Here is a 12,267-nt window from a genome sequence, read left to right on the forward strand (position 1 = left end):
ATCTATCGATCTGGTTGTGAATTGTAAATGACCATGTCAATCCGAGCCCTTTACGTCTAGAGCAAGTAATGGTTGCCACTTTTGATTACTTGGCTCCTGATATCAAAAGAAGGAGAACTTTAGCTTCATTGCCATCTTCATCCACTTCTGTCACTTAGTTTGTGGTGTTCATCAAGTTCCTGTCGAAGTCTTTTGTCTTTCATAGGCCTTCGATAGGCTCTCAGATCTCTTTACTTGGCTTTCTACTCTATTAGATTCTCCATTTTCTTTCTTTTTTTGTCTTTCTTTGTATCTTTTTGATGGGTCTTCAGTGGAAAGATCTATGAATCGAGGGGTAGTCAGTTCAGGATATCTAATTAGGCCTCTATAGGATCTAATGAGGCTTCATTTGAAGCTATATTGAGTTTGGATGCCATAGAAAGCATCTTGAAATAGGTAAAACTTAAATAGATCCATGTCAAGTACCACATCCCCGATTAGTATCCCTTATAGTTGCTTGATCCTTTTGGTCGAATGATGTCTGCTTGGGAGAATCAGGTGAGGCTTGTATGAGGAAGCCCTAAAAGCCGGCTTGTGTCTCTCGATGCCTCTAATCATTGTCGAGCTGTTGAATTAGTATTAGCTTTTCTTGGCCTAACTCATCCCCAATGCTTGGCGATTGATAGTTGGATTCATTTATTTTTTATGATCAAGAAATATTCCCTACAATGAGGATGTCCCTAGCATTATTCCAAGTGATGTTGCACCCCTGAAGTAAAGGTTGGTAGTACCTTTCCAATATGAGACATTGCAACATCCTCCCTACCAGCCCTTCCTCCATCTATAGTTGGAAGGGTCAATTTTTTTTTGTTTCTTCATCAGATCTTTGGAGCTTTCCAACTCAGTGAGAGTCATCAAGAAAGAAAGCCCTATCTTGTTTAAGGAGGAGACGACGATTTAGGGGCTTATAGGAATGCTCCACCTACTTCGAAATTGTCTAGGAAGAGAATCTATCACGATTCGGCCATTTTTAGTCTCTACGATAAGCTATTTTACTTATATTTCAGTATTTTGAGGATGAAAGTCTGATGAACTAACCAACTTATCCGACTTTGCAAGGATGAAGTTTGACATAAGCAAATGGCAAGGTTCCTCAAGGAAGAGGCTGAGTGATGCTGAGCCCTCCAAAAGGAGAAGAAGAAGAGGGTTGGAGGCTACCTTCTCTTGTCACTAAATTATCAATCGAGCCTAGCCCTATACAAGTTGCTACAATGGAGGCAAGGCCCACTAAGGTGGGGTCACCTGAGATGGAGGTGATTGGAGTCGTCTTTTCTAAAGGGACCAGTCTTAAACGTCCACCCACTAGCCTCCATCCCCATATTGAGGAGTCACCTGAAAAGACATAGGCGACTATCCCAAAGGTAGTCTCTAAAGTACCAAAGGTCGTCCATACTTTGTCCATTGCCCCCAAGCCCACGGCTACTATGGGTAGTGTTGAAGGATCTTTCTGAGCTTCATCCTCTACACTGTACTCACCATTGAATAGGCCCGAGCCAATAATCTTCTGATCTAATTGGTCGACCACGGTGTCTGATTTGATGCTTAATAGTTGGGGTGATATTGGGCTATGCTAAGAGTGCTGGATGGGCTTATTCTCCCATGAAATAAGGAGCAGTTGAAGAATAGATGTTGGAGGATGCTATTCTTTCTTCATGCCATACTACCATTGAGGTGAGGTTCAAACTCTTGTAATCTAAAGTTCATCCTTGGTTGCTTGGACTAACTCTCCAATCCTTTTTGCTTGCAAGGGACCTACAAAATACTCAAACTCTCACTTTTCTTGCTCACCCCTCCAAAAGGAGCTCAAGCAGACAGAGCACCATCTTTAGGAGGACTAAGAAGATAAGACTATGGCTGAGGAAGAGTTGCAAGCAACAATGAAGTCTTTAGAAGAGGTGAAGGGTCAAGCTCATCTCAAGAGGAGAAGGGCCGAGATCATTGAGCTGAGGCTGAAGGAGGTTGAGGACAACCTCAAGTCTAATATTGCCCTTGCTTGGAAGGAAGGTGATATGGAAGATTTCTCATCTTCAAAGTTGGGTTACTGAAGATTAGGATCAAGGAGAGAGTGGTTCAAGTTGAAGAGAGAGCCACATAGGTCAAGGAGGAAGCCACTTGGAGTGTAGAGATGATGGCCCTTGCTAATGAAAAGGCAAGGCTGAGGAGGCTGTTCACAAGCAGTCATAGAGTTCAAGGATTCTGGAGAATTTCAAGGCAAAGTGCTTGAAGTTGCTTGGGACTTTTTCTGAAAGGACTTCAAATTCTACAAGGACAAACTTGTCCGACAACTCTCGAAAGAAGATTTTAGCTTTGTTATTCTCCCGACTGCACCTTCAAGCTATAGTGAAGAAGAGAAAGAGAGAGAGGAAGGAGAGATATTTATGAGCATGTTTTTGTATATTTTTTTAAACCTTCGAGCCTTTTTGTAGCTCAGATGGGTATTTGTACTCCTTAGAATCATCTCCTTATGAAATGAAATAAGGTACTTATCTTTTAAAGGATGTGCCTTTTCTCTGAATGCTTCTTGACCGAGTGAACTACTCGAGAAATCTAACTTGTGTTGGTAACTAGGAACTAGCCATTGGATATATCATCCAGGATAGCTTGATAATGAATTAAATGAGTAGGATGTAGATCGAAGCTTGGGCCAATATGGATCTACTCAAATTAGCTGGCATTCGTAATTTATGATAGGTGTATAGACAAACTGAGCTAAGCTTGGATGTAGCTTGCCTCCCAACTATAATGAGAGGAGGGTCGAGCATCCCAAACTATTTCTCAGTCATTATTTCACCTCAAAAATGTATGAATGATGTCAAGCTTGCTCATCAAGTAATCATGAAGGACTACTTTCAGCTCATTACTCATTGTGGACTTTGGCTCTGGATGTCGTGTTGCCTTTATAGGAATGAATTCTTGAGGCAATGACCTTTCAGGAGAGAAACTCATAAAAAATATCCCTACTAAGATTCTAAGTGCTTAGCATATGGCAAGCAATCAGACAAGCGATATTTAATCTCAACTATCTAAGAGCATTATAAATATAGGAGGAGGTAAACCTCGATGGATAGGCTAACATTTGCCTTCCTCCTAAGTCTGTTGGTTCTTCAGTAGTCTTTGGTCATTATAAACATCACTTTAGCAAACTGGTTGCTGAAGATGTTGGAGGCCGACATGCTTCCTTTGATGAAGTCATCAAAAAGGTGGTGAAGGTTGAGGGAGAACTTACCTCTTTTTGAAATTGGTTGGTTATGGAGAAGGTAGTGATTGCCCATTGAAAGGTGCAGAGATCGAGGTGGAGCTCAAGCAGCAAAGTTATGTTTGGAAAGAGATGGATCAGAGGGTATCCGCTCTGTTAAAAGAACATAGGCTACCCATTATTAAGCTGTAGAGACTGAGAGTAGAGACACATAGGTGATGAAGTGCGTTTCCTCGATTAGATCTAAAAGGAAGATTACTGAACCTTCGAAAATAGGAGATCGGTAGAAGTCTCTCCCATAGGCTCCTTCAACCTTCTAAGGAGAGGGAGCTTGATGTGATGGCTAGACTTCTTTTAGATGTTCTAGTCTACAAGGATTTGGCCATCTTCGAGCTGCTTGCCATTAAGAGTGGAACCGAGGTGCAACACCTGTTAGTTGCTCTAGAGGATTCATCTATAGATTAGGCTTTTTTCTTTTTCCTTCTTGTAGATTTGCCTAAAACTGGGCTAATACCTTTCTAATCAAAACTGATCAATAAAAAAGCTCATGTTTCTATATGTTATGTCCCAATGTGCGGTGTTGTTGATTGCTCCATTTGTCCTTTACTCAAGATGTGTGATGTGTTCACTGTCGAAGTAGTCTTTGGGGCTTTGCCCCCTAGCTTTGGTTTTGTTGGTCAATTGTGCAGAGATCATCTAGGATATTTCCTTCTAGTGCTGTTAGAAATATACCAAGGTATAGACTTGGTGTATACTTTACTGAAGCACTTGATCTATGAGCTATCCATGCTTCGAATATTCAATTGCTATCATTTGATAAATTTTTTGATTGGAGCTATTCCCACGTAAGGAGTTTGGATGAGTTGCCAAGGTTTTGGCATGATAGATGAATCGTACTCAAGCCAAATTGCCTGTGTAGTTTGGTGAGCTGTCGAGGCTTCAATGTGGGAGCCGAAAGTACTCAAGTTGTCCTACTCGTAGGCCTACTGGTCACCAAGGCTTTTAGACACAAGGGTCTATGGTGATCAAGTAGGTTAGTTGGTCTCTGAATCTTCGGTATGAAAGCCAAAAGTGCTCAAACTATTCTACCTGTATGAGTTGATAGCTAAGGCTTTTAGGTGCGGTGACCTAGAATGCTTGGATCCTTCAGCTCAAGGAGGTTGGTTAGACATCGAGGCTTGTGGCATGAGGGCCATCATGCTCGAGCTGTCCCACCTATATGGGATAATAGCTGACTGAGACTTGGGCATAAAGACCTGAAGTGCTTAGAACATCCCATCTGCATACGTTGGTTGGTCGTTGAGGCTTTTATCATGGGGTTGGTATCTTGAACCATAGGATGGCTAGTTGTATTAGTACTATAGAGCATCTATCGGTGGTCATTATGGGACACATCAGACCTTTGGCTGACTTGTGATCCATGCACCTAACCTGAAATACTTGAAAGAAATTCTTGTGAGAAGAAAAAAGTTTCATTAAGAGGCTAGGTTTTTATGAATTTGATGGTACATCTTACTAATAATAGGACTGGAGGTTGCTCGCATTCCATGTCTGTGGAATGGGAGTCCTATTCAACTACTCCAAATGATAGGTCATGGGGCATACAACCTTAACTCAATATGATCGTTCCTAGTTAAGTGATAGCTTCTTGTGTTCCATCGATTAGGTCACCTCGACCTTTCTGAGCATAGATCTCTAGGTCAAAAGAATTCGACTTTTCTTGGGAGTTGTAATTAATACCGAGCTACTCATCATTGGCCAATTAACATCCAAAACTAAGCTTGTTCTTTAGTTTCTTTAAAAAGATCTAGGTTGGTTTGGAGATCTTCAGGATTTCTCTATCTATCGAAGGAGTTCACACAATTAGAGGGCAGAAATCTCCAAGGGAGTGACTGGTTCAATTTCAAAGGAGAGGTTGAAGGGATTTCCTTGTTGGAGTTTGATGAGTAATTCAATAAGCCCAGAGGATGCTATACAGCTCATCCATCTAGAGTCTTTTGTCTCAATTAAGCTACATCTTTAGATCTCATAGTATTATTTTATTAGTTATCTAGGGTTCTCTGTTAGCTTAGGATACGTAACTAAAGTGAACCAATGGTCAATTGGTGCAAAACACTTAGAAATGGGAGTTGTCAAATTGCTTCATAATATTAGTAATGATGATATGAGAGAGTCTGAAGTGGAATATGATGAACCTCTAAACAAAATCTCAGGCATTCTTTTCTATAATTCAGGCTACTGGTTCGGCCTTGATCTACTTAGTGAAGTAGTCAATGGCCACTATTAAAAATTTTCTCTATCTTGTGGCCTATGGGAAGGATCCAAGGAAGTCAAATCTCTATTGAAAAAAAGATCAAAAAGAGCTGATCAAAGTGAGTGGAGCTATCAGCAAATACTGGACATTGGCATGTCACTAGCACTTGTCGCACATCTTCATGAAATTTACTGCATCCTTTTGAATGCTTGGCTGGTACTAGCATTGTAGGGAATGGGGATCTACCAGTAGTCGAGTCCTATGAGGAAGTAGTAGGTGAGTAATCCTTACTCATCTAGAACTTTATGGAGATGTTGATAGAAAATAGGGCAGAAAGCATGTGTAGATTTTAAAATTTTGAAAACATGCAGCGAAAAATAAATTGGATTAAACTCTTTAACCCCACATGCAAGATACCAGATCTAAACTAAACTAAGCCTAGAAGAAAGCACATATAATTAATCTGGAATATGAGATCATATCTCATTACCTTTGCATGGGTAGAAATTCACCGCTTCAGATGATCTCGGATTTGTAGAAAATAGAGCCGCACACGTGTCCGACCTCTATGGATATCCATCGGGATCAATCTCGAACTTTTCTTCTCGTAGAAGATTCTTCTTCTCAAGAAGAACCTTGGCCTTGAGGACTCTGATCAATTCTTTTGATCTTAACTGAGAGATCAACTCCTTGATCTGCAGCTTCTTCTTCTTCTCCTCGATCTTTGATCTCTAAGTCACCAGAACTCCTTCTAGGCATGTGGAAGAGAGAACACCCAATCTTTGGACATGAAAAGAAAAAATATGAGAGAGAGGAGGCGTGGAGATGGAGAGAAGAAGATTTTCTTGATGAAAATCAATACTTAGAAACCCTAGAGATCTCCCTTTAAATAGACATAAACCCTGACACATTAAGAACCCTATCATCTTAAAAAGATAGATCCTTATCTCATAAGAATCTTCTATCTTTTAAATATGATTTATGTCAAATAAAATTAGATATAAAAGATAATTAATCAGTCTTTTTAAGCATGTACAATAGCCATTCATGGAATACATGTCAGGTGGTTAGGATGCAACTCTTGATGCCCCACAAAGAGATCTCCAGCCATAAGAGATGGGAAATGGACCCCACCCTCTCTCCTTCACACCATGACACATAAGAGGGGGTGGGCCCCTCTAGGATATGGCACTCAATAAATTTTGAAAAAAAAAAATTACACCACCCTATTCTTCCATCTATTCCACATGCATACTTAGAAATAATTAGGAGATATGAAAGAGATAATGTTAGGATAATTATGCCAACTAATTGGCTTAATTAAATCTTCTTAGACTTATAATTAAGAGTCTAGTTAAATCTAAATAAATTTGGTTCGGTTCAAGGCTATGGACTTGATCAAATCAAAGTCTCGAGAAGAATTAGGTTTAATCATGTGCTAGCATGATTCTCATAAACCTAATAGAGCTTCAAATAAACCTTAATCCAATTGAAACTTCATAAGTCCAATTGGCAAATTCAAGATTAAATCCCTTAATGTGTGACCCATAGGTTTCATTTTATCTGGTAGTGAGATATATTATGATCTCTATCATAATATCATTGAAACTCTTTTCGATGGATTGAAATATTTTCAATTCTACCCTTCGAGGGTCATCAATCATCAAGATGATGCCTGATGAGTCTCACAATCCTCAGTGACACCTAGCAGTATGTAGTGGTGACTCAGTAAAATAAAAATACGAATTTTTAGGTACAGTTATCATATAATTTAGTTCTTCTATCGTGAGTCCCGACTTGACGGAGGTCATGGAGAACTCGTCAAACCCCATCGTCAGTCTTATGTAAGATTGGCTCGATTCGAGTTTATTTGTGAATCTCATAAAACTCTTTTCAAGTATTCATACTTACTTTGACCAAAGACTTTTTGAACTCAATCTCGCAAATCACATAGGACTTCTCCTTTTCTACCAAGATCGATAAATTTCATCTAGGTGCATCCTACTCCAAACAGTAATCTGAACCTACTGAAGCCAACACACACAGCAAGGATCCGAATGGCTAGGGATCAAGAAAATGTGCAGTCAAACTCAGTAGCTTCGCTATGAATAGCCAATATCACCGTAGGTAAAAGAACCACTCATACTACTACAACATCGAGAAGACCACTGACGAGTGAGTAGACATCTATGTGGTTCTCGTGTTGGTCACGTTCAGTGCAAGTTATTCTCTAACAACTATCTACACCTTTATCCCAGTGTCTCTACATTGTAAACCCAAGACTCATCTACCCACAAGGAAGGTGAATCGTGCACCGATCTTAAATGGATTGATCTCTATCCTCCGAGATGATCTCTTGATCGGAGTATTTAGAAATTAATCACTAATTAATGTATGTCTCAAATTCTTAACTCTTTAAGAATATACAAAAATCATCTTTGTTAATTTCTAAGACAAATCATGGACACATAAGCATGATTGGAAAGAAAAAAATCCTTTATTTATAATGAAAGTATTACAAGTACAAATTTAGGCCCAAGAAATACATAATGTATCAGCTAACAATTGACTTCTAGGGCACAAATCAACAAAGTCCACTGGACCTAAAGCTAATTGGCCATATACCTTAGACCCATCTTCTCAAGATGAGCTTCGATCTTCTGTTGGCTGAGAGGCTTGGTTTGTGGGTCTGCTACATTTAGCATGGAGTCAATTCTCTGCACCTCGACGAACTTCTTCTCGAGGTATTCGCATATGATGTGAAGCTTTATGTGTTTGGACTTCTGGTGAGACCTGAGCTCTTTAGCAAGGGCTATGGTGCCGTTGTTATCATAATATAGTGCAATGGCATCTGATGGCATCACATCCAGCTCTGCAATAAATTTTTTGAACCAAAAAGCTTTCTTAGCAGCTTCAGAGGTGGTAATGTACTCAGCTTCCATGATCAAATCTGCAATGATTGACTGTTTGAAACTCTTCTAACTAATCGCACCACCATTACACAAGAAGATACACTCCGATGTAGACTTTATATCATCGACATCAGTCATAAAGTCTGAATCGGTGTATCCCTCAACTTTCAGCTCCGATCCTCCACCAAAGACCAACATTAAATTCTTAGTCCTTTTCAAATACCTAAGGATGTTTTTAACAGCAATCTAGTGTTCTTCACCTGGATTTGCCTGATATCTGCTCGTGACACTCACGGCAAGTGCTATATTAGGACGTGTACATAACATGACATATATGAGGCTCCTTATTGCGAAGCATAAGGAATCTTGCTCATGCACTGATCTCCTCAGGTGTGTCTGGACACATCTTCTTGGAGATATGAATGCCATGTCTAAAGGGCAAAAGACCCTCTTGAAGTTTTTCATGCTGAATCTCTTCAGCACAATCCTCTATGTACATATGCTGTGAGAGTCCTATCATTCTCTTAGATCTATCTTTATAGACTTTTATACTAAGAATGTAGGAAGCTTCTCCTAGATCTTTCATGGCGAACTCTTTCGACAACCATACTTTGACTGATGTCAACATGGGAATATCATTTTCAATCAGGAGGATGTCATCCACATACAATATAAGGAATGTGATAGTGCTCCCATTGATCTTTTTATATACACATGGCTCCTCCTCATTTTTGATGAAATCAAATATTTTGATCACATCATTGAAGCGAGTGTTCCAACTCCGAGATACTTGCTTGAGTCTATATATATGGATTTTTGCAGCTTGCAGACGTTGTGATCACTATCACTGGATATGAAACTCAGAGGCTGCTCCATATAGATATCTTCTTCAAGATATCCATTTAGAAAAGTAGTTTTCACATCCATCTGCCAAATTTCATAATCATGAAATATTGCTATAGCAAGCAGAGTACGGATGGATTTCAGCATGGCTATAGGAGAAAAGATTTTATGATAGTCGATGCCTTCGTATTTGACTATAACCTTTCGTAACTAGTCTTGCCTTATAGGTCTCTACTTTACCATCTGACATAATTTTCTTTTTGTAAATCTATTTACACCCAATAGGTACAATACCTTCAGGTGGATCTACTAAGGTTCAAATCTGGTTGGAATGCATGGAGTCAATTTCTGATTTCATTGCTTCCATCCATTTCTCGGAGTCTACATCTAATATTGTCTCATCGTAGGTTTTGAGATCATTCCTAATGTCCCTATCAAGGAATGCTTTCTATAAATTCTCTGTAAGAATACCGAAGTATCTTTCAGTAGGATAGGAGACCCTACTTGATCTTTGAGGTGAAGGAGGTATCACATCTACTAGCTCGTAACTGGGTTCAGGTTCTCGGACTCGATGCTCTTCAGAGACTTTCTCTTCAAGCTCAATCTTCCTCCCACTACCTCCATCTTGGATAAACTCTTTTTTCAAGAATACAGTATGACGGCTCACAATCATATTGTGATCCTTAGAAATATAGAAGTAGTATCCCATGATTTTTTTAAGATACCCTATAAAAAGAGCCCTAAAGGACCTAGCCTCTAACATGTCTGCCTGCTGTCTCTTGACATGGGCCGAATATCCTCAAATCTTGAGGTACCCAAGAGTTGGTCTCTTACCATACCATAACTCATATAGTATGGTAGGAATGGATTTAGAGGAAACTTGATTCAAGAGATAAATCGCAGACAGCAAAGCATGTCCTTAAAGAAAATCAAGAAGATTTGTGAAGCTCATCATGGTTCAAACTATATCCAATAGGGTTTGATTCCTCCTCTCGGATACCCCATTGAGTTGAGGTATCTTTGGAGGTGTTCATTATAAGACTATGCCATTTTTCTTGAGATAGATCTGAATTTTTCACTAAGGTATTCCCCTCTTCGATCTGATCGAAGAACCTTTATGAGTTTTTTGATCTATTTTTCTACTTCATGTCTGAATTCTATAACTTTTCAAAGACTTCAGACTTTCGGTGTATCGGATACACAAAATTATATCGTGAATAATCATCAGTAAAGGTTATGAAGTAGATATAGCCACCATGACTTCTACATCAAATAGACCACACACGTCAGTATGTACCCAGACTAATATCTCAGTGGCCCTTTCTCCTTATCCCACAAAAAGTAGCTTGATCATTTTTTCTTGAAGACGTGATTCACAGACTGGATAAGACTTAGAAGTCAATGGTCCAAGAAGACCATCTTTCTTCAGTTTGTTGAGTTGTCCTCTCCAATATGGCCTAGCCTAAGGTGCCACAGATACTTTTGACTAATCCTATCTCTAGATCTCTTAGACCCTATGGCATTCATAATTTACTCGTTAATGTTTCACTTGCATTGGTATGCAAATGATAAAGACCGTCAATTAAGAAAGCACGTGCATAAGTTTATTTTTAAAATAAATAGAATATATGTCTTTATTGAAATAAAAATTATAATTATCCTGTGCCACATAGAGATAGAAATCAAATTTCTACTGGCTACAGGTACAAAGTAACAGTCTTTCAAAAATAAACTAAATCCTAACGGTAGTCACAGAGGATAGGTTCCAACGGCCACAGCAGCAACCCTTACTCTATTGCTGACTCGAGAGTGATCTCGCCTTCCCTCAGCCCCCTAACTTCTTCAAGACCCTACATTGAAGTGCACAAATGAGCACTTGAACCAGAATCAAGAACCCAACTAGAAGAAGAGGAAATCGTTAGGTTAGTTTTTATAACAAGCAACTCAGATGTACCTTCAGAAGGCCATCCTTCTTCCTATTCTGGACAGTTGCCAGGTAGGCCGGACAGTTCCTTCTCCAGTGGCCTTCAACATTGTAATGAAAATATTTTCTTTTATCGTCGGCCTTCTTCGAAACCTGTTTCTTGGGCTTGATCTCATTCTTTTGCTTCTTTACGGGCTTTTTCTTCTTCTTGAAAGAAAACTTTCTTTTGGAGGAAGCCCGCTCCACAGCCAGAACTGTGCCCTTTGAACTTTTCAAGGTGCCCTCTGCAGTCACCAGCATATTCAAAATCCTGGCAAAGTAGCATCAATCTTATTCATATGGTAGTTCATAATGAACTATCCATATGAGTCAGAAAGAGACTGGTGGATCTGATCCACCTGTAGTTCCTTGTCCATGTTCATACCGAGCTTCTGAAGCTCCTCTATGTTCTTGATCATTGTCAAACAATGATCACTGATGGCCTGCCCATCACGCATCTTTACTTTGAAAAGTCTTTGGGAGACTTCAAAATGAGCTGTGCGACTCTATTCATCATACAACTCTTATAGGTGAACTATCATTTCTTTGGCAGTCCTCATGTCTTCGTGCTGTTGGTGAAGATCATTGGATATGGACGCTAAGATGTAGCACTTTGCTTTTGTTATCTTTGTCTATCCACTTCTCAAGTGTAGCTCGTTGATCAGCAATTGGGCGAGCAGGTAACTCAGGTGCTTCCTGATCGAGGATATGGGTGACCTTTTCAAATTAAGAACGATTCTCAAATTTGGAGCCAGCCTTTGTAATTGGTGCCGATCAATCTATTTGTATCGAAGATTCGGGCTAAAGGGTTTGAACTCGATATGGTTATCTGTAGAGGAACAGTTTTTAATTAAATTTTATACTTATAATATTATTTGTTTTAGAAATTTTAAAAATAAATAAAAATACTCACTATTTTTTTTGAATCTCCCACTCCTCAGGTGGAGAAATAAAAATCTATACGCGATCGGTTTCAAGTAGGTACTGCAGTCTCATTAATCTATACGCACCTCACTTAACAGTTATTGGAGTACAGACCGATGAGTGGATAATACTTTAT

The sequence above is a fragment of the Elaeis guineensis genome, chromosome 1 (genome assembly GCF_000442705.2).
Source record: "Elaeis guineensis isolate ETL-2024a chromosome 1, EG11, whole genome shotgun sequence".
Classification (NCBI taxonomy): domain Eukaryota; kingdom Viridiplantae; phylum Streptophyta; class Magnoliopsida; order Arecales; family Arecaceae; genus Elaeis; species Elaeis guineensis.